The sequence below is a fragment of the Copadichromis virginalis genome, linkage group LG22 (assembly GCF_057382275.1).
Source record: "Copadichromis virginalis isolate Kocher_CV1m ecotype Utaka linkage group LG22, C_Virginalis_male_GT1.1, whole genome shotgun sequence".
In the NCBI taxonomy this organism is placed as follows: Eukaryota; Metazoa; Chordata; class Actinopteri; order Cichliformes; family Cichlidae; genus Copadichromis; species Copadichromis virginalis.
Window position 1 is genome coordinate 3,458,340 of NC_140638.1, and position 19,654 is coordinate 3,477,993.

Below are 19,654 nucleotides of genomic sequence, written 5' to 3' on the forward strand. Positions count from 1 at the left end.
AAATGGGTCAAACTGGGCAGAAAGTCTACAAACACATAACATCCTTATAGAATATGATGTAACACTATAGATCAACTTAGCTCAGAATATATAAAGCATATAAACAATTACAGCAACATGATGCAACAAATACATCAGTGCTACTGATCCAAAATACTCAAAGCTTAAGTCATCCGGCAGTTTGTTTTTTTTTCGGAAAAAATATCAACACCCACCGATGCGCTATGAATCCTGGGACGAAGCATACACCGACCCATCCTTCAAATTGAGGGAAATAAGGGACACATTTGTCGGCCGCTTTTGGAGCAGCCTTCAAGTTGGGACAGCCTTTGTCGCGTTGCTGTGGCGTAATCGGCCTTCAAGGCTACGGACCCTGAATTGTGATACAGCCTGTTTCCTGTTTTAATTTAAAGAGGTCTGTTGTTCCATGTTCAAGGTGTTTGTTTCCCCGTGGTGTCATTATGTTTCTTCTAATCAGCTGTTTCCCCTTATGTTTCCAGTTCCCCTGATCACCTCCTGTGTGCATTTAGTCTGTGTGTTTTCATTCAATCCACATCCGGTGTCCTGGGAATCCATCCTGCTTCACAAACCATCCTACCCGTTGTTTCTGCGCATACGCTGCACATGCGCAAAACACAAAACCCATATTTACTTCATTTTTTTAAGTCATTGTGAATATTTGTTATTGTTATGGTTAGGGTTAGGCCCATGGCTCAGGTGGGCCCTTTCCGGGGGGTGGGGGGCACGGGGGCTCGGTCTTCTCTGGCATGGTCAGCTGTGGTTACATCGCCCCTGGTGCTGTATTAGATAATTACATGGAGAAACCTTTTGAATACAAACGCGCTCACACACAGGTGCTCACAGACACACACTATCTTAGCTGCTGCCTATAAGCATATTGTGCATTATCGGTCTTGTGTGCTGCTCAGTAACATTCAGTATTTATTATTTACTGTAACTTGTGCTTATCTTGGTTGTTGTTCTCTTTTTGCTCGTTTTCTTCTTTTTTTCCCAGCAGCTGATTTAGTGTCTTTTCTCTCTGTCCCTCTTTCCCTCTGTTTTTCTTTTTTGTGTTAGCTTCTTCCCCAACTTGTCGTTTGTTTTTCTTTTCATTCTTTCTTTTGTTTTTGCCGGTGGATCACTGACTTCCTGACGGACAGGAAGCAGCATGTGAGGCTGGGAAAGAATGTCTCGGACTCCCGGACCATCAGCACCGGCTCCCCTCAGGGCTGTGTTCTTTCTCCTCTGCTCTTCTCCCTGTACACCAACTGCTGCACCTCCACCCACCAGTCTGTCAAGCTAATCAAGTTTGCAGATGACACCACCGTTATCGGACTCATCTCGGACGGGGATGAGTCTGCCTACAGGAGGGAGGTTGAACGTCTGGTGTCCTGGTGCAGCCACAACAACCTGGTGCTGAATGCCCAGAAGACAGTGGAGATTATTGTGGACTTCAGGAAGCACACAGCTCCACTCCCCCCCATCATCCTGACTGACACCCCCATCACCTCTGTGGACTCGTTCCGCTTCCTGAGTACCACCATCACCCAGGACCTGAAGTGGGAGCCCACCATCACCTCCGTCATCAAGAAAGCCCAGCAGAGGATGTACTTCCTGAGGCAGCTGAAGAAATTCAACCTGCCAACACGGACGATGATGCAGTTCTACACTGCAATCATCGAGTCCATCCTCACCTCCTCCATCACCATGTGGTACGCTGGAGCCACTATCAGGGACAAACAGAGACTGCAGCGTGTTGTGCGCTCTACTGAGAAGGTGATTGGCTGCAGACTCCCATCTCTGCAGGACCTGTACACCTCCAGGACACTGGGGCGTGCAGCTCGGATCTCAGCTGACCCTTCTCACCCTGGACACAGTCTGTTTGACCTGCTCCCCTCAGGCAGGAGGCTCCGGTCCATTCGCACCAGAACCTCTCGCCATAAGAACAGTTTCTTCCCCTCTGCTGTCGGACACATGAACAATAAACGTATGACTGTTCCCACCACTAACACATGACCCTACGCTGTGTTCACTGCATCATTCCATGTTTGCACTGATCACCACCTGCACTCATGTATATATCATGTATATATCTATCTACTTAGCACTTTTAATTCTTATTCTTATTTTATATTTTTATGACAGTATGTTTGTACTGAAGCACCGCAGCAATTTCCTTATGTTGTAAACCTGCTCAACATTTGGCAATAAAACCCTTTCTGATTCTGATTCTGATTCTGATTTCCCTTCCTATCCCCCGGTCCTGTCTGTTTTGATTGTAATAACTTAAAGGTAAAAAAATTAAAAAAAATAATAATAAAAATCAATCAAGTGGGCCAATATGGCAAAGTGGTAATGATCCACGCGGGAAAATAAATCTTCAGCATCTTTCTTTTTCCTTCAGACCATAATTCTGATTGCAACAGTGTCAGACAGGACAGTGAAATAATAATAATAATAATTTTATAGAAGCATCTGTTGCTGCCCGTCAACCTGGGAATGGTTATAAGACCATTTTCAAAGAATCCGAAGTTCATTATTCTGCAGTGAGAAAATAAGATAAGTCCCAACAAAGGAGCCAAAAAAGGAAAAATCAAAATAAAATGTTTGATTGTGGTTGTGAGCCACCACTGAACATAACAGCTTCACTGCTCCTTGTTACTGATTTTCCAATTATTTGAACACTGCTGAAGAGAAGAAGACCATTCTTGTAAAAGATTTCCCCGTATGCCATAATAATGGTGGTGACACAAAGCTCTAACACATCTATCTAACATCTCCCTGTCATCAAACATGGTTTGAACTGTCTGGTATCCTTGGAGTACACAGCATACGATTCATGACAATTCCAGTCTCATTAGAGTATTCAGTGATCCCTCAGACATTTTAATCCAAGAAGACACCATTCATACTTCATTTAGACGAACTGTAACAGAGTAAGTGGTTCAGGAAAATGCCCCTGAAACAGAACAGCCTGATGGATTATGAATGGCTTGTGTAAGTCACATGCCAAAGATCAAGTGAAAAATTCTCTCTTTAGTAAACAGCATCATCACATTGATACACGTTTCTGTATCAGTCAGTCAGATGATTTCCATAGAGAGGCACTTTGCATCAGTAGCACCATGCTCCAGTGCTCTGGGAGAGTTTATAGTCCTGAGAGTTGAACACTGGATGACTGACAGCTGTCCTTCATCACAACAGAAGCCACAGAAATCCTCCTCATCAAAAACATGACTTTGATCTGCGTCCTCATCTGGACTCTCCTCTGCTGCTGCTTCACAGGTAAAGTCCAGAGAATCAAACTCCTCTCCTCTATCAACATCTGTCCCTCTGAAATGAAGCCCACAAAACCATGAAGCTGCTTTATGTTTTTGTCTCTGTGTCCTCAGAGTCCAGAGGACAGATCACAGTGACTCAGCCTGGAGCAGTGAGCTCTGCTGTGGGAGGATCTGTGAGCATCAAGTGTACGACCAGTCACAATGTTAATGGCAACTATTTATCCTGGTACCAACAGAAAGATGGAGGAGTTCCTAAACTGCTCATTTACTCTGCTACCACTCGAGAATCAGGGATTCCAGTTCGTTTTACAGGCAGTGGATCAAACTCTGACTTCACTCTGACCATCAGTGGAGTCCAGGCTGAAGATGCAGCAGTTTATTACTGTCAGAGTTATCACTGGCTGAACAGTCAGTATGTGTTCACACAGTGAAAAACAGTCGTACAAAAACCTCCCTCAGTCAGACTGAACAGAAACTGAAGTGACTGCTGCAGCTGGAAGATACTGCAGAGACTGATACAGTTCACTGAGGACACACACACACACACACACACACACACACACACACACACACACACACACACACACACACACACACACACACACACACATTTGCTTCCAATCTAAAAATAGTTTCTTTTTCTCTTTTCCCTAAAAATTAAGTAAAAATCAGTCAACATGTTCAACAAGTCGAATAGTTATAGAGAAAACTCATTGTGACCTTTGACCTCCATTCCATACTAGAACCACCATAATATCATCTATGATTTGTTAAATTTTAACAGTTATCAGTAAAATACGACCTTCATGTTAAAATATATGAAAATAAAATCAATAAATATCATACGGCTCAACATAAAAAATAAAGTTTAATTTAAATATTCTAAACATAAATTCAGGCTCAAAAACAAACACTCTGTTTACACAGTGAAAATCTGTCGTACAAAAACCTCTCAGCTGAAGAGGAACTGATCTGAAGCAACAGCTGCAGAACAAACTACAAGACTGGGATTTTTAGATTTTTAAAACATTAACATTATTTTTAGATGACTGATGTTCTCTGCAGCCCATCAGTCTGACTCATTCTTAGTTTCTACATTTATAACAATAAGTTCAGATGAAAAGACGTAGCTGGAAGGTCCACTGTTAGGTTTGTAGCATAAACCTATTCGCTGGAACGTTAAGACAATATAATTACACTGCTAAGCAAGACACAAATAGGCAAAGTTCTTCATGTTACTCGTGCACGGGAGAGAACCGGACAACCTCTTGACTCCAGTTGGTCTCGTCCGTCCTCCTGTAACACTGCCCTTTTATTGAGGTTACATGAATATGCATAGGTTCATTAACATACGACGTCTACATACAAACAAAGAGTACCTTGCCTGTGTGTATGCGTGTGTGTGTGTGTGTGTTGCTGATCAAAGGGTTAAACATCCTTGGTCAGGAAGAGGGTAGCCTCCCCCTCACCCTAGATGGTTCATCCTAGATAACACGGTGAGGAAGTCCTGCAGTTCATCTAAACAAAGAGCACTTAGACTAGAACAGACGTAGCTACGTTAATCCTACCATAAAACAATAAGACACGGTATGACCTCTCATGCTCCCAAAGTGCTGTCTAATACACACAAAGTTTGCAGACTATCAAGGATCAAAACCTCTACCAATCTACAACTAATTACAAAACTCTAAGCATATATAAGTAAATATTTCTAAGCATAAATGACAATCAACAATACAAATCTAACATTTCCCCCCTTTTTGACCTTTATGCTTAAAAAGTTCCCAGGTATGAATACCTCATGTCTGACAGTTTCAATGCAAACCTTTTTATACTCAGCATATGTCAAATCACCCTAAATTACTGAAAAGGTACACAGTTTAATAAATGTATTAGCAGTTACCCCATTCATTGAGCTCATCTCATGGCAAACTACATCTTACGAGCAACCAAAGAAATTGTTAATTTAATAGTGAAACTAAAAAAGTAACATTTTCAAAAACATCTCAGCTTGGTGGTGCTTCCTCCGGGTGTGCACATCACATGTCTCTCTGCAGAGTGGTTTAAGCTCTGCAGGGCGTCATGAATGTCTCTTCCAGTTGTTTCCATCACTGTCCATAGGACCAGAGTCCAAATGTATGTAGAATAGACATTCAAACATACCAGTTGGTTTTGTTGTTCGTCAACATGGGTCTCAGCTATTTCCAAGCTGCAGACCTCTCAGCACTCTAGTTTTATGGCCTCTTACCAGCCCCCATCACCTGACTTCAGACCTTCGTCTTGTGAGGGGGATATTTATGACTCCTTAATTGTCCACGCTCTGCAGAGAAACACCTCTGTGGAAAGGGTGCAGGGTTCAGTTGTCTTACTGCTGTTATGATCCCAGCAGCCTTCAGAGTGTCATCGTATGCACAGTATAGTGGCACAGCATTAGGTGATGTTCATAGGAAACTGCTGTCATCACCACCATAGCTTCTGGTTCCTGTGCTTTCATAGAATCATGATGTCATCCTCGAACTCCTTCTGCGCTGTCGATGGAGCTTGGCACGCTCCCCTCATCCCACGAGTTTTCATGTTCCAACGCTGCTGAAGGTTTAAGGCAGAGCACGTCGTACACCTTAGTTGTCTTCCTCAGCGTCAATATTGAATCTTTCATTTTATTTAAAATCTCCTGGAAGCTCAGTAGCACAGCTCTCTGTGTGATGTCTGCTGTGCTGAAGATGATCTCTGATCCTCCTGAAGCCTCTCTCCTGGCCTCAGCTCCCATCTTGTGGACGATCCTCTCCTCTATTTTGCAGGCAGTTTCATGGTCCTTGCTGTGGCTCCAAGGTCTGATCTCATGATGGGCCCCAACCAGCTTGACCTTTGACCTCAACCACTGCCTGGCTGTCGGCTATGCCTGGAATGGTTCACGCTTCTCACTGGGCCTCTGAAGATTTCTCAGGAGATTACTGCTGCACCTGTATTTCCTTGCTAAGAAGAAAAACTTCTATTTGGAGAGCATGTCAACAATCATCAAACCACATTCTTTAGTTCAGTGAACTTCACTTATAGGCCATCAAAGCCTCATCTGAACATGGATGCACCACTTGCATAGGTTTAATATTTGTAAATAAAACGGCTAATCACACAAATCACTGCAACAATAATAGTAAACATTGTTTAATGTTAATCCTTGCACTCCACCTCTTGACGCATGGACATTCCCATGCGTCAACTCACCAAACCTGGATCCCTGTCTTAAAGAAAAAGATTAGCTAGATCATGTCCCAGGCAACATCAGGGCATCTCCTCTGGAGTAGCTCCGTAACCCTGCAATAAAAGATGTTAGCGTGTGTTGCATATTAAGTTTGCTTAACACCTGGCTCTCCCAGGAGCCTGCATACACACCATCACGGCCTGGAAAGCAAAATCTGGAAGTGAAATCAAACTTCATACCTGTAAACAATTGTATCATAAGAGTAATAAGCATTCAACATCAGCAAGACAAGTGTCATGTGCAGGTTTTCTCAAATCAGTAACTACAACTATTACCCTAATTCACCTCAGACATGGATCATCCCATGTACTCTGTTAACATTAATGTAATCAGTGACTTCTCTTAAGCAAAGTCACTCCACTCATATATTATTATTATGGGTTCAAAAGTGGCCAGCAAATGAGCCCATAATAAACTATTCCATAATTACCGTAATCTCTTATTTGTTTTACCCATGTCACTTGTCCGCTTCAGCTGAATCTACCACAGCATTCTCAAAGAAACAAACATTAGCAATACACATTGACTGTGGTCAGACGGAGGTCAGACACAGGTCAACGGATTCTAGAGGTGCCATAAAACACCATTAAGTTAACACTCGCTGTGGAAACAGTAACACTGGTCTCATCACAGTATGTCTCAAACTATATTAATTTCTCCATCAACATATGCCTGTAACTACAGTTTTCTTCACACATAAACCCAGAAATCTCGTAGTAGAGAAACATTAGCCAGTATTCCTATAAATCACATGATCAAACACATGAAGAACCATAATGCTGTAAAAACGAAAATGCAAATGTTAGCGCTTGCGCAGGCGTATGCATACTTTGTCACAGATATCTCTGTGAGCACACAAGCTAGTGAATGACGCACACATAGTAAATTCACAGACACAGAAAATGGCATTTAAAATGTTAAATCATCACGCAACCTCGAGTGTTGCTGTCATCTTTCTGCTCCTGTAAAGGGAAGCACACACAGACTCATCTGCACCCCTGCCAGGCGGGGGTCAACTTCACACAGTCGTGTTACATCAGTAAAGTCTTGTCAGCTTTTGTCAGCTTTTACCAGTCAGTCAGTTTGTTTTCCTTTCACTCACTCATTCATGCATTCATTCTTTCTTTCTTTGCTGATAGTGGAACCTATCGTCGCATTTAGTTTCCACTCTCAGCAAAATGACGTCATTTCAAAAAGAAAAAGAAGAACTTTAGTTTGGATTACATCGCTGAATCCTTTTGGACTGGGACTGTCATTTAATAATTGTCCCAAATAAGTGGCTTTCTCCAGAGTCCATTTAAATGTGGAGAACTCACTTGGCACAATTTTCTCGACGACGTGTAGCGCTTTTAATTCCCGACGTGCAGATCTGCTTAAAGAACAGAGATTATCAAACAAAACTTTCAGTGCACTGTGAAAGTATCAAAATAAAAAGGCCTTGTTAAGTCATGACACAAGCTCCTCATCTCAGGAGGGTAAATCATACCATTAGCATGGTTTATCATACCATCATACTAATCGGCAGGCTCAACTTCACAACAAAAGAAAAATCATCAGCTAGATTCACTCCAAATCAACCATCAGCTGCACAACACACAACATAATCCTAATGTCTTATTAGCTATGAGTTTAATTACCAGGTCTGTGCTCTTCACTCATTTAGGCCACAGATCTATTTTATTCAATTTTCCTTTTCCCTTCATCATAAAACATGTGACATGCTGTCATGCACTTCACAAAACAGTCTGTTCTGACGTATTCAGAGTTGTGTATCTAAATACAGGATTCACTCGCACATCAAAGCAGGAAACTCAGTGTTTTAGAGTCTCCACTCAACACACAACAACTCCAACACATCTCATTCACTCGTACTAGAATTCAGTCACCTTTCATTAATCTAAGACCAATCAACTAATTTGCATATCAGCTATTAACCCACCAAGTTGACAGGACGACAGAAAAGCATGTTCAAAATAGTATCACAAAAGACAATTTCCCTCATACAGTAAATTACATGTGCTGCCTCAATCAAGCAGGAAGCTTCTCCCAATTTACCATTTTAACAACTAAATTTATTGTCTGATCACTGGTTGGTCAAACCAGGATCTTTTTTCTCACAAAAGTTAAATTGTTGTCCTGCAACTTGGAGAGTCAATTTTTTTTCTTTAGGATAAATTCAGCATTTGATAACAAGTGTCTGCTAAATTGACACTATTGTAACACTGATGAAAGATAACAAGCTAATTTTCATTACATGTGTTTGTGTTATTAGGCAGGTCCAATGCATGTCTGTGGAGCTGCATCTCCAGCAGAGCATGTTCTTAAAGCTGCCTTTCCTACACACTTCTCTGCTATTATTTAATCATTTCTTAACTAATGTGCTATGAGTCTTCATGAGTCATTTTGTGTTTGGAATTGTTAGTAGGGTTAATGCATGTTCTGCTTGTGTGTGTGTGATTTTGTATATGTTTCTATTTTCGCAATGTTTCAGACTCCGTCTCAATTTTCCAACTTAAGCAGTCAGTTTTCTTTTCCCCAGGTTTGCTAACCCAAATTTTGATTTCCCACATTAAATAATTCCTATGTGTTCTCACCTAGTCTTCTCACTCTGTTGTCCTCTCCCACTTCAACAGTCCAACAGCCGGCAGTTCTCCTTCAGCTTTGTCCTGTGTCCCACTGTCTCTTCTTGCCATTTTACTCCACAGGTGGCAAATGTCAAACTCCAACTGTTCAGTTCTCCTCAAACGTTTTCTTCACATGCACAGTGAAGTCACAGCCACTCTCACTATTGTCCTCTGATGCGGTTGACTTCGTGCTAGTGGCTGAAGTGCTGCTGCTGCTGCCTTCCTGGGCGACTTCTTAGCAGCTGCTGCCGGTTTCTTGGCTTTGGCCGCGGCGGGCGTCTTAGCTTTGGTCTCAGTAACCCTGTTCATCTTGAAGGATCCGGAGGCCCCGGTGCCCTTGGTCTGCACCAGAGTGCCCTTCGCCACCAGACTCTTGATGGCGGTCTTGACACGGGCCTTGTTCTTGTCCACATCGTAGCCTCCGGCAGCCAGAGCCTTCTTGAGGGCGGCCACGGACAGGCCGTTGCGCTCCTTGGAAGCGGCCACGGCTTTCACAATCAGCTCGCCCACGCTGAGGCTGACCTTCTTGGGCTTGGAAGTCATCGTCTTCTTCTTCTTGGCCTGAACCTCGGCGCAGGGCGCAGGGCGTGTTTATGATGGAGCCTTTCCCACCACAGCGCTGGCACGTTGAACGCATCATGAAGGGTCCATTTCTTTCATGTCGCTAGCCAGCATGCTAGCTGCATGTGGCTTGCCCGAGTCACTCAGTCCTTTTTGAGCATTTCAACATGCTGCCACCGCCATCTTGCTCGCCCCTCCGTGGAAGTCATCCAATCAGACAGGAAGATGGGTTTGCTTTCTTCTGCTGCTGTTTATCCACATTGCTGCTGCTTTGCTGGGACTTTTTGTGCTCAGGACTTGCTGCTGTCTCTTTATCATGGAGCTGCATTCCTTATCTTCAGGGAGGAGTGAGCTCGCTTGTGAGGTTGAGAAACACATGGCACTGTAAATAAGTCAGCCAGAAACTTGGCCTGCATGTTTCCAATGATGTTAAACTATAACTTTCTTCCGACCGCTGCATGTGGAAAATTGATTCAGGTCTGCTTTTCACCTGAAAGTGACAACTAAGACATTTCATTATTATCATCACTGCTTAATCAACACATATCTCTCTCTCTCTCTCGCTCTGTGTTTTTGTGAACGGTCCTTTCTTAAAAGCAGAAAATGAAATTATAGTTGTTTTTTTTTTTTTTTGGTTGATCAACACAAAACCTTTTTCCTATGATTATTTTTTTCTACAATATAAATTTTCCCTCTTATTCACTCTTTTTTTTTATTTTTTTTATTTACAATAGCTGGTGACCTGCAAAATCACCGCTGTCACTCACAATCAAAGGCAATTACTCTTGCACAGTGCACAAAAACACTGTGATGTCAGACACATTCACACTCACTTTGTCATCTGCAAAAATAAATCACATGGCTGATGATATGTGCCATGGTGATCCGTAAATATGATCACCAGTTTATTTAACTATTTTTCAACCCAACAAACAAATAATCAAAAACATGATGCTGATGTTATGAACATTCTACACACAAGTCAAGATGCAGGAAAACTGCTCATGGAAACGTTGCACACTCCAGTTATCACAGTTAACATAGTGCTGTTTCCCTCTCTTAGAGTAGTTCTCAGACAGCTCTCGATCTGATAATGTGTAGCCTGCTCATCAGCTCAGAAGAAAAAAAAAAAAAACTGCAACGCAACATCACACAGTAGTTGCATGCTCTGCCCACAGCGGCAAAGTCTTACACTTTCATATTCAACTCAGCTTCTCCATCATGTACTTTTAGATGTTTCATACAGGGTTGAGCATATTAGTTGTTTTCACAGATGTGCTCTATATCTCAACAATGGCTCATAATAAGACGAAAGTCTTCCACACAGGTCAAGTGCCTCTATGCACTTCATTAGTTTAAATATTTACCTATATCACTTCACCTCACATGTCATCGTACTGAATTTAAGCAATCACAAGCGTAATGTAGATGACTTTTAACAACTATCCACCTCAATTACGTCTATGGTCTGGCACACAGGCTGAAGAGTTAACGTTTTGTGTCAGCAAGGGGTGGGGGGACAGCCACCCACCAGAGCATAGCTGCTGATGTGGGCTGGCCTTCTCCACACGCTCTTCAAGGCTGGTGTGTTTTCTGAAAACTTCTAACATTTTAATCTCTTCCATTTTTAAGCCTGCGATTAACCGCACGGCTCAGGTCCGCGTGAAACCCGCGTGACCGCGCTCGCGTGAACCCGCGCAGCTGTGGAGCCGTCGCTCTCTCTCTTTTTTACATAAATACTTTGTGCTGCCAGGAGCAAAGTCCAGCACAAACGTCTGTCTCCCTCCGACTCACTCTTGGTTGCTTAGAAACCCATGATAACAACAACAGTCGGTGTCACCGACCACATGTTCTGCTCCGCACACACTCACACACAACAACAACAACGATGACAACAATGACAACGACAACAAAAACAACACAAAATAGGCCTATCGTCCAGCACAGTCTGGACCCCGCGGAACTTCTCAACGCCCCACAAAGCGGCGGAGAACTCACCTCTAGCCACACAAAGTAGCGAGGAACCTCTTGCTCCACAAAGTAGCAAGGAACCCGGGTATCGCTACACAAAGTAGCGAACTTCTCAACGCCTCACACAGTGGCGGAGACTGCACAACGACACGGTTATAGAGTCGGCCTCTTCTCAACGCCTCACACAGTGGCGGAGACTGCACAACGACACGGTTATAGAGTCGGCCTCTTTAAACTTACTTGGCGTTGCTTAGAGTGTAATATCAGCCCGAATCCCGCCGACCGTCATTCATCGAGGAGAAAAGACAGACCGCGAATCCACAGGAACTTCCTGGCTGACGTCAGTCTTTCAGCGTGCCTCTCCCCCCCTCGGTGAATGCGATTCCAGGGCTCCGGCTCGAAGGACCAATTAATGTTAGGTTTGTAGCATAAACCTATTCGCTGGAACGTTAAGACAATATAATTACACTGCTAAGCAAGACACAAATAGGCAAAGTTCTTCATGTTACTCGTGCACGGGAGAGAACCGGACAACCGCTTGACTCCAGTTGGTCTCGTCCGTCCTCCTGTAACACTGCCCTTTTATTGAGGTTACATGAATATGCATAGGTTCATTAACATACGACGTCTACATACAAACAAAGAGTACCTTGCCTGTGTGTATGCGTGTGTGTGTGTGTGTGTTGCTGATCAAAGGGTTAAACATCCTTGGTCAGGAAGAGGGTAGCCTCCCCCTCACCCTAGATGGTTCATCCTAGATAACACGGTGAGGAAGTCCTGCAGTTCATCTAAACAAAGAGCACTTAGACTAGAACAGACGTAGCTACGTTAATCCTACCATAAAACAATAAGACACGGTATGACCTCTCATGCTCCCAAAGTGCTGTCTAATACACACAAAGTTTGCAGACTATCAAGGATCAAAACCTCTACCAATCTACAACTAATTACAAAACTCTAAGCATATATAAGTAAATATTTCTAAGCATAAATGACAATCAACAATACAAATCTAACATTTACAAAGAAAAAAAATGTTGTTTTTGCTCATTAAAGATTTTTATATTAATCCAAGTTGTAAAATATAACAAGCTGTCATTAGAAATACAAATACTGTTGTCAGTGTTTCTGCACTGATGAGCAGCTCTTTTCTATTTGTAAGCTGTTAAATATTAAACTGATGCTTCTGTGGAGCTCAGCTGCAGTCCTTCATCACACAAATCCAGAAAATCATTGTAGTCACATCACAACTAGTGTCTATAATATTCTGATATTCTGCTGATTAACAAATCAAGCAGGCTGTTATAACAGTGTTTGTAGGGGATGTGTTCAGTGAAGATTTAGCCTCATTTGGATATTTCCAGCACAAACGAATCACTGTTACTGTTGTAAAAACCTAAAGTTATTTAGTCAGTTTCCAAAGTATTAATGTAGACAGAACAAAGAAATAAAAAGTTTCTCTTTAAAATAATATCTTACTAATGCTTAAAAGTGTGACATTAATATAAAGTCCTACCTAAATCTGAAACCAATGAAAATAAGATGTGATCATCATCCTGACAGACCGTGGTCTTTTTCTTGTGTTAAGAGGTTTAGTGAAGTGAGTTTCTCTCATTTTGCTGTGAACACTAGCCCTTGTGTTGTCCACGGGTCATTTTTGTCCTCTAAAGAAATCTTTTGCTATCAAAAATGTATTTGTTATTCATCAAATGGGCTGAAAATAACAGAAGTCATTCATTACTATACTATGAATGATTGGAATAAGTTTCAAGTAATTTGATTTATTTATGTGGTTTTTATTGAATTTTATAACGTTGGTGGACAAAAATGACCCCAAAGTACAAAGTGTTGCAAAGAGCCGTATTTTCACACCATACTGTTTTCAAACATCTTTGATCTTGGATCACTGATGTGTGGGGTCAAGCACTGGTCATAACAACCACAACAGGCAGCACAATGAGGAGGCAGGTGCTCTATATTCAATGAAATTTTATTTATACAGCGCCAAATCACAACAACAGCCGCATCAAAGTGTTTCGTATTGTAAGGTAGACTCTACAATAATACATACACAGAAAGTATCCTCAAAAGCCTCCATTGCACTGGAGATTTGCATACTTTGATGAGCATACTTTTTTTTACCATGTTGTGCAAAGCAATGACCAGTAGGACAAAGCACATATTGTCCTCTAGTATAATGAGGAGGGAGAATCAATGTTCAGGAAGATCCAGGGTTAGAAGATATAGAAAATATTGTCAATATTTAGAGCACATGCTACCCTTTCTCTGAAAAAGCACATCAGCCACCTGCAGAAGTGGAAGAAGGCTATGAAGTGAAGAAAAGTGATGAAGAATCTGAACTATGTTCAAGTAGGTTCTCAGGCATCCAGGACATGGTAGTCTGAGGAGCTTGGAGAGAAAGTGACTGGGCTTCTTGAAGTTTCTTGAATTTTCAGAATGTGAAACTGAAATAGAAGATGTGTCAGAGGACTACACATCATCCATTTCAATTATGATGAAGACAAAGAATCAAGCAGGAAAGAGGAATCAGCTGAGACAGAGGAATATTTGCAGTAACGTGAGGAAACACTGATCTGGTCTTCTAACCTTCCCAGTGACAGACGATGCCTGACTCTCTCATGTGCCTCAGAGAAAGATGATCTACCACAGTCCAAGCACATGTGCCAGGTCCCATACTCCTTCAGTGGCTTTTCTACTCGAGTACTGAAAGCATTATACACAGTGTATTCTGCTTGTATTCTGCTTTTTAACGTTCACATGCCAATGGATGCATCAGAGACCAAGTTGGGGTTCAGTAACTTGCCCAAGGACACCTTGGTAAGAACTCCAGACTAGAGCACACAGAGATTGAACCAACAACCATCCAATTAGCAGATGACCTGCTCTACAGCCAACTCAATGACGAACAAGGAGGGACAACAAGAGAGGAAGAAAAATGGACCGAATGCAGCTGTAGGCATATGTGGGTGTGTTGATTCTTACTGCCGTGCATCCAGTAGAGTCGCTACGGCCAGTTTATGACATCCTGAGTCTGGTAGAGAAGTTTTCATGCTGACACAAGATTAATCATAGAAGCACAAAAAGGACATAATTTCTTGATAAAGACACAATAGATGATCGTCGTTCATGACACAAACGTGCTCCCATTTGAGGTGTATGATGTGTGTTGGTGTTGACTTGACTTGAAACACAAGTGGGTGTTCCTCCTGCTGTGATGTAAGATCCTGGTACTGATGTGACTGTATGAGCACCAAGTCCCCTTCAGAGGACTCTGTCCCCTCCAACAGAACATCCAAGTAAACCAGGGAACTTTGAGACAAAAACATGGGCAGCATGTGATGCAGGTCCAGCTGTACATGGAACATGCTCGTGTGCGATGGCAAACCGTCTGTCCTGCAGTCAGGACACGAGTTGTCCCTAACATTGCAGGTTTCCAAAAGAAAACAATCACCTGTAACAGCTTGTTTACTGTATATGCCCCTTGGCCTGCAACTGCAGAAAGAATGCTGTCCATGATGGGACCAGTGCAGAGGAATAAACCTGAGCTTCCTCCTGCACTTGGGTCAAATATGGACACGCCTTTGTCCTCATGAAAGTTTGCCTTCACTCAGACTCATGCCCTCCTACCATGCCAAAATATAGAAAACTGTCAGGCAATGAGTTGAAATAAAGTTGAATAAAACCTTGAAACACAGAGATGGATGATATTTTATACTTGTTGCTTCAAAGCAAACGGGGTCATTTTTGAGCCCTGAGGACCACAGGTGTGATTATGTGCTGCCATTTAAAATTTATAAATGGTTCAAAAAAAGAATTCTCACTAAAGTTCAACATACAGCACTCTCTAGTTATTCAGATAGTCAAAATTATCTAAACAATTAAATATTTAATTTTCTTGTTTTATTTTCGCTAAAAAACAGGGTTTATTTTTTGTAAAGAAGGTCTGGTGGCCCTAAAATGTAAAATGTTGAGTAAATTTTGTGTTAATGTGTTGGTCTTAAGTAAAACTAAGGTGTAACACTGAATTGATTGACAATTTATACTTTATACTTTAAAAAACAGTCAAATGAAGTGGAGACACTTTTGACCCCTGATGGCTCGCATTGTATGCAAATCGGGAGGACATCACAAGGGCTAGAAGAGATTAACTTCTATATAAGTTGATTAAAGCAGACCTGTAGTCTCTCATCTGCCTGCATTCCTGTGTTTGCTCTGTTAGTCTGTTCTTAACATCATGTCCACTTCAAGCTCAATTCTGTCGTCATTATTTGAGTCCAGTTATTGTCTCGCTACCTTCTGTGAGTTACTCAGCCTCTGTTTTGTGTGCTTTAACTCTCAGACTCCTGATCTCCACCTCATCCTGACAATTAGAGATCCTCAGCTAAGTCTCCACCTGCTTCACCTCTGCCACCACCAGCTTCTAGACTCTTGTCTGCTTTGGTGCTTCATCAGAGTTTCACTGTCAAATAGTTCATTAATCAAACATCAGTAAATCTTCACTTGAACTTGATTTAAATGATCTCTGTTTAAACATACAGATGACACCCTGCTCTTTAATTTTACTTATTAGGTTTTAGATCAGATTAAAATGTAGATCATAAAACAGCTTTGAGACTAGAAATTATGAAGAGCACACAGATAATCTATGGTTGACATGACCTCAACATCTTATAGAGAAATATTTAATATGTGGATTAAAAAATATATTTAACCATTTTCACTGCACATTACACTTGATGTGTCTGTTTACATTTTTCTTTTGGTCTGGTTTTACAAATATTACAAAATCTTAATTTTTTAATGTGCATTTATTAAACTCACAGAGTCAAAGAACATGTTTTCTCGGTACATTTTTATTCTTTTAAGAGTTTGAAATATCAGCTTTACAACAGACACAAAAGGATGAAACTAGAGGAGATTGTTGCTCTGATTGTTGTCATTATGAGATGGAAACATGACTGTTTGATGAGTTTATTTTTTAAATCTGCAAACACAAAGAAACAAAGAGACAGAAGAAAAACAGCATGAAAGACTCAGTGATTGACATCAGGACTGGGAACACTGGTCTCTCCTCAGTATCTCTGAGACCAGAGACTGGGAGCCCTGGGTGGCCTCACAGGTCACAGAGCCCACCTTCCCCCACTGGTCTGCAGTGAGCGTCAGGGTGCTGCTCCAGCTGTAGAGGCCGTCATTCTGCAGCACTCCAGGAGTCCTGCTCTCCTCCCCTCTGATGCTGCTGCTGCCACTGCTGTCGCTCGTCTTCCAGGACAGACTCCAGTCTGAGGGGAAGCCCTTGTTGGCCACACACATGAGCGTGGCCTTCCCCTGCTCCAGCTCCTTGTTGGAGGGACCCAGCACCTTCAGGGCGGGGCGGGTATCACCTAGGAAACACCAATCAGCTTAGAGGACAGGAACCACAATTTGAATTTCTCCGTTAAGAAGTTTCTGTCAGGTGTTTTTTCTGCTCCACCAGTCATTCACTCACACATTGTTTCACTTCCCTTTAAGAAACCTCTCATGCATATCAGCACAGAGAGAATCATCACACAGTTTGAGCTGAAATATGTTCAAACTACACTGGAAATAAAAGAAGCAGATGTGGAAACATTTACAGCAGAAGTTTGGCTTTAAAATGATTAGAAGTCTAAATCATGGACGACTGAAGACATTAGTGGACACAAGCACAGAGCAGCTACTCATTCATGTAGATTTGAAATGTTATTGAACAGCTCACATGATTTCAAACTAAATCTGAAACATCTGACACGATAAAAACATCAGAAAGCAAACTTTAACTCATCCAAACAGCAGCTGATGTGGTGGAAATTTACAAACTAATCATAAGATGATGAAGTTTACTCTTGTCTACATTTTACTGTGACAGAAATGTAGATTAAACAAGAGAAACTCGCAGAGCTCATCTGAATTAGTCCAGTAAAAAGGACAAACATCAAACACTAAATTATTTTAAATTAAAAAAAAATACTTTTGTCTCATCTAAACAGCCTAAAAAATAATTATTAAATAAAATGATACAATATTTCATAATAAACACAGTTTAATTAACTTACTTCCAAATTCCAGTCTGGTTCCTCCACCGAACGTGTACCACAGTGATACAAACTCATTGAGGCGCCGTACAAAAACCTCTGACTGTAGAGAGACACGGCTCTCTGACTCTGTCAGACTGAACTAAACCTACAAGCCCTCAAAATACAACTTTATCATCAGAACTACAAATAATAATGAATAATATGAAACATCCCAGATTTTCATTGGAAATTGTCCTGAGTGTCTGAATATTCATTTCCAAAGCTGACTTTGTTTCTGAGGACAAAATTTATGAATAAAATAATTAATCAGTTACACAAAAAGTTTCCTAGCCTTTCATATTAAATGAAATTAAAGAAAAGAAAATTAAATTAAAGAGAAAAAGGGCATAGAAGTAACTTTGTTTTTGTCTTACTTCCAACATCCAGTCTGGTTCCTCCACCGAACGTGTACCACAGTGATACAAACTCATTGAGGCGCCGTACAAAAACCTCTGACTGTAGAGAGACACGGCTCTCTGACTCTGAGACAAACAAACTCAACAAAATCATTCACTGTTTGTATAATTTATTAATATTATAATAGTGTAATTAAAACAAATAAAGCCCATTACAACAATATTTAAAGAATCTGATTTCAAAATGTAGATTTTACAGCTTTCACATGTGAAAACATCTCTTGAAACCTGGCACTTATTTTTTCACAGCTCTAAACACTGAAACTAATTCTCAGCCTAAAACGCTTCAAAAACACTTCAGATTCATGTAGTTATGTTTTGAATTTCACAAAAATATTAAGTTCTGGAAAGTGTACCAGCATTTTTTTCTATATATATTTTTTTAATTTCTGAAGGAACATGTCCATTGTTAAGACGCTGCCTACACATACAGGGTTTTTTTAATGAGTTTTTATTTCTATTTTGGAATTCTGTCTACAAATAATGGTGTTTTAGGAAGCTTTGAAAATTCCTTCCAGGTAGAGAAGACTGTGCTCTGTGCTGTTCTCACTGTGAAGGCTTCTAACTGGTAAACATTACCATTCAATTCGGGTTTTATCACCATGTGTTGCTTTGGTTTACTTTTGACATGTTTCACACACACACACACGTTTTCAAACGACTTCACTGACATTTATTCGTGAACACTTAAATGAACTTCAGTAAATGTTTCCCCATCACTGCTTTTCTCAGTTGCTTTGGTGAAAGTCTTACATCAGGAACGTCATTCTCACCACTCTTAATGCAGCTCTCCAAATATGTAAGGCCTTTTTCACCACACAGACTCATCTATGCAAAAGACACTTCATAAAACACTTTCACCGTCGTTTTAAGACATCAAAACAGGTTTTTTTGTTTTGTCATTTTTCTCAAAACCTCACCTACTTTGGAAAGAGTACTGCAAAAAATGTAGGCCTAATGTCACAAGGGGCCAAAGGCCTGTACGAAACTGGACTCAAGTGCTGGACCACATGTGGAGACGGTTGAGTTTGCTTCACACAAATCTTTATTTGGCACAAAAACACAGAGTTATACTTGACGTGAGATTCATGACAAGAAAACGTAGCGTGCTGGCCTAAGGTGGCGTGGTGATCAAGAGGGAGAGAGGAAAAGGGGGTTAGTGGGTTCACAGACTTCTCCAGGTGTGGTTGAATTTTAAAGAGGAGAGCTGTAGCACATGAAGAACGAGGTAAGTACATAGACTTAGGCAAAGGAGCATGAAGCATGGTAGCCTGTTAGCACCAAGGGTAAGTTGGCAAACTAGCAGTGAAGAGACGGCAACGCTGGTCTTAAATATCCTGAGTAGGTTGCTCCAGGTTGGCTCCATGTGAGGAGATGACGGCTCTGCCCAGGGGCAGACACAGGAGAACATGGACTTAGTGGAAATTTA

General features: G+C 41.4%; 2 pseudogenes across 1 annotated transcript; both read right to left on the reverse strand.

Annotated features, from left to right (window-relative positions):
• Positions 1-8,833: 8,833 nt before the first annotated feature.
• LOC146682432 (histone H1-like) lies at positions 8,834-10,726 on the reverse strand (annotated as a pseudogene).
• Positions 10,727-16,550: 5,824 nt separating this feature from the next.
• Positions 16,551-19,053, reverse strand: LOC146682433 (Ig kappa-b4 chain C region pseudogene; annotated as a pseudogene). The gene is made up of 3 exons (XR_014917742.1): positions 18,999-19,053; positions 18,184-18,291; positions 16,551-17,098 (listed from the first exon to the last, which is right to left on the reverse strand). The product of XR_014917742.1 is annotated as an Ig kappa-b4 chain C region pseudogene (transcript).
• Positions 19,054-19,654: the final 601 nt, after the last annotated feature.